At 42.3% G+C, this 4,040-nt stretch overlaps 1 pseudogene; it reads left to right on the plus strand.

Annotated features, from left to right (window-relative positions):
* The first annotated feature begins 372 nt into the window (after positions 1-372).
* LOC139315035 (uncharacterized) lies at positions 373-3,684 on the plus strand (annotated as a pseudogene).
* The last annotated feature ends 356 nt before the right edge of the window (positions 3,685-4,040 follow it).

The raw sequence follows: 4,040 nt of genomic DNA on the forward strand, positions 1-4,040 counted from the left end.
GCAGTACGTGGCCTACCTCTGTCCTGAGGAGGAGACCAAGAGTCCTCAGCTGAAAAGGAGGCACGTCCATCTTGAAAACAAACTTCCAGTCCAAATTTAGAGAGTTAATGAAAGGCTTAATGAAAGGCCTGAGTGGAATAAGGTAGATATACTGGCCTGAATGAAGACAAAATGGCCGCTGTGCTCTTCAAAATGGCCGCTCGCAACTGCCAGAATTCAAACCAGCTCCAGAATCTGAGGGCTTTGCCAAGTCAGTTCAGGCTGCAATGCAAGCCCGCAGACCTCAATGAGACTGGTCAGTAGTCCAGGCTCCCATCTGCAGCCGCGGAGAGCCTACCAGTCTGCGCTTCAGATAACGGCCTGCCTCAAAAGATGCCGGGGGAGCAAAGCCGCCCGGACTTAATGGCCTCCAATTGCGTGGCAACAATGGCCGCCGCGACTTACAAATGGCCCGCTCCTGCAGATGGAAAGTCCAAGCGTGGCCAAGCAACTAGCACTCTTGCCCAGACTGCTCTCGATGTAATTGAGGCAAAGCAGCCCGCGCCCAGGCTGAGCAAGGCTGGCGTGGCTGCAGCGGCTTCAAAGGGCTCAAAAGAGGCAAAAAAACGCTGCTCCGCCTCACAGCTGAGAGGCGGTGATCAAAGGGGCGCCGCAGCAGCGTTAAAATGGCTGTGCGGCTCCCGCGGCTTGAGCAGAGGCTTCTGTCCCTTCTGGGGGTGTTAAGAGGCAAACCAGGGAGAAAGCCAGCCGGCTAAGCCTCACAGCCATTATCAAAGCAGGGGAGGTTGGGGAGGGGGGAAACTTCAGCCACCCCCTCCACGCTCAAGAGGGCAGGCAGAGAGCCCTCCCCAGCCAGTACCTTGTAAACAAGCCGTCTTCCAACACAGTCTTAAAGAAACAGTACACTTGCCAGAAAAAAGAGGAAAAAATAAAAATAAAAAATACCAGGGAAATATTTCTAAGCTCAACTCACAGCTCAGGAGCTGAAAGAATTGCAACCATGAGCTAGGCTGAGTTAAAATAAACTGAAGAGACGTCACCAGGGAGGCGGATCTTCAGAAGTTTCAACTCAGGACATAGAGCTAGAGCATAGACTATCCCAGCCTGGCACCTCCCATTTCTACACTATGGAGAATCGTACAGAAGTTTTTTACAGATTTATACAAGAGAGAGGAAGGGGCAGAACAAGAGATGGAGAAATATATAGAGGGGCTGGATCTTCCAAAAGTGCCGGAAGAAGTAAGACAAATACTTAATAGAGAAATTTCAGAGAAGGAGTTGGAAGAGGTAATTGGGAAGCAGAAATTAGGGAAAACTCCGGGGACAAATGGGATCCCTATGGAATTCTATAAGGAAACTCTTGATATAGTGGCACAATATATGACTGAAGTCTTTAATGGAATCATTGTGGAGGGTCGGATCCCAAATTCCTGGACGGAGGCATATATTTCCTTGATTTCCAAGGCAGAAACAAATTCATTGCTGATCCACAATTACAGGCCTATATCCCTTTTGAATACCGATTATAAGATCTTCACTTCAATTTTAGCAGGGAGAATGAAATTTTTTTTAAACCACTACATACATAGAGACCAGAATGGGTTCTTGCCACATAGACAAATAAGGGATAATGTGAGGACGATAATAGATGCAATGGAGTACTATGAGACGTTTTCGGATAAGGAAGTAGCATTTATTTTTGTAGATGCTCAGAAGGCCTTCGATAGGGTTAGGTGGAAATTTATGTTTGCCTTGTTAGATAAGATAGAATTTGGAGATAATTATATATGGGCGATAAGATCGACCTACTCAACTCAAATAGCTAGAGCTTTAATTAATGGGGAAGAAACGGATAGGATTGAAATTGGAAAAGGCACAAGACAAGGATGCCCACTGTCCCCACTTCTATTTATATTTACACTAGAACCTCTGCTACAGGAAATTAGGAAGAATCAGGGAATAAAGGAGCTGAAGGTGAGATCTGAAGAATATAAAACTCAGGCATTCGTGGATGACTTGGTTTTTATCGTAGAGGATCCATTAGAATCGGGTAAAAACTTGTTTCAGTAGATAGAGAAGTATGGTAGAGTTGCAGGTCTCCAAATCAACAAAGACAAGATGAAGATTATAATAAAGAATATGACACGAAATTGTTCGAGTGAGTTGGAGAGAGAATTGGGCCTTCAAGTAACTAAAAGAATAAAATACTTGGGTATTTGGATGTCTTCTAAAAATACGTCTATTATGGCAGATTATTACACAAAGTTGCTAGCCCAAACAAAGACAGACCTAGAAAAGTGGGAGCACCTGCAACTCTCCTTACTTGGTAGGATAGCTACGATTAAAACCCACGTACTTCCGAAATGGAACTATTTATTTCCGAACGCCCCCAAGAGAGTGGATAGTGGTTTTTTTAAACTGCTAAATAGTTATGTGAGGAAATTTGTGTGGCAGAAGAAGCAGCCCCGGATAAAATTTAAAATGCTCCGAGAGGCCCCATGTAGAGGGGGATTTGGTTACCGAAATGGGAGTTTTACTACCAAGCGGCTAATTTAACTTGGATCAGAGACTGGATGCTTTTAAATAGGAAGAGGACTTTTACATTGGAGGGTTATGATTTGTGTTAAGGTTGGCACCATTTTCTATGGAGTGAGAGGGGCAAGAAATGTGGACAGTTTAAGAGACACTACCTTCGGAGAATATTATTAGAATCTTGGGAAATGGTTAGGAACAGGCATTATTCAATGATTCCGATTTGGTTTGCCCCATTAGAGGCAGTAACACATGCGACACTATATAATAAGGAAATACCATTGACTTATCAGGATTTGCTTGACCCTCAAGGGGAATTGAAGACCCGAGAGTAGCTTACGAAACAGGGCAAAAAGATAGACTGGTGGGCATATGCCCAAATACAATCGAGAGTCAGAAGGGATAAAGGAAAGGAGGGAATATATAAGTCACTACAGGAGTTACATAAAATCTTATTGGGAATCGAAAAGAAATTACTTTCAAGGTGCTACCAGTTTTTGGTATCACGATGGATTGGTGAGGAGGTGATTAAGGACACTATGATTGCCTGGGGGAGGAACCTCGGATTTTCTTCAAATTTGGATAAGTGGGATGAGATATGGAATAGAAATATGAAACTTACTTTGTCAACCTCCTACAAGGAAAATATTTATAAAATGGTCTATCGTTGGCATATTCCCTCCCCCCCGACAAGAATCGCAAGAATGTTCCTGGGAGTTTCTCCGGCATGCTAGAAGTGTGGGAATGGTTGTGGGACGTACTACCACCAATGGTGGACGTGCCCCAAAGCAGGCAAATATTGGTCCAAGGTCCGGAACTGGATAGTGGAAATTACAGGATATAATATAGAGCTGAAACTAGAGATTTTTTTATTAGGAATGAAACCAGACAAAATAACTAAGGAAAAATGGTACTTGATCCTTCACATCACTACTGCAGCTAGGATATTATATGCACAAGAATGGAAAAACGAATTAATACCCACAGAAAATAAATTGATTTGGAAAATTACAGAATGCACAGAGGCAGACCGGTTAACGAAATTACTTAGGAACCAAAAAGATTCTGATTATTACAAATGTTGGAATTTATGGTATAATTGGGTGAAAGAAAAGAGAGGGAAATAAAATGGATTGTATTAGTGGTATAGGCGCAGATTTCTGTACGTAAGTTGCAATAACCTTGTATGTATATATGTAAAATATTGTATTTTTAAAAATGAAAATAAACTTTGTTAAAAAAATAAAATAAAAAATAAAATTAATATTTATCTTCTTTCTCAATGAATTGAATGGTTGCCTGTCCGTCGTCTGTCTGTCTCTCTCCATTTCCCTCCCTCCCTCCCTCCCTCCATCCATCCACCCATCCCTTTCTATTTCAGATGTCTATATAGCCCATCACACAATAACAATAATATTTAATGTGACCCATGAACAAGGATTCTCTTACCTTTTTTCTGCGACACACAGAGTTTGGAATATATATTGTGTTCTTCTGTTGCAGAGGAG

This window comes from Pituophis catenifer, unplaced genomic scaffold, assembly GCF_029215685.1.
Source record: "Pituophis catenifer annectens isolate HBS135680 unplaced genomic scaffold, rPitCat1.0.hap2 SCAF_3, whole genome shotgun sequence".
NCBI lineage: Eukaryota > Metazoa > Chordata > Lepidosauria > Squamata > Colubridae > Pituophis > Pituophis catenifer.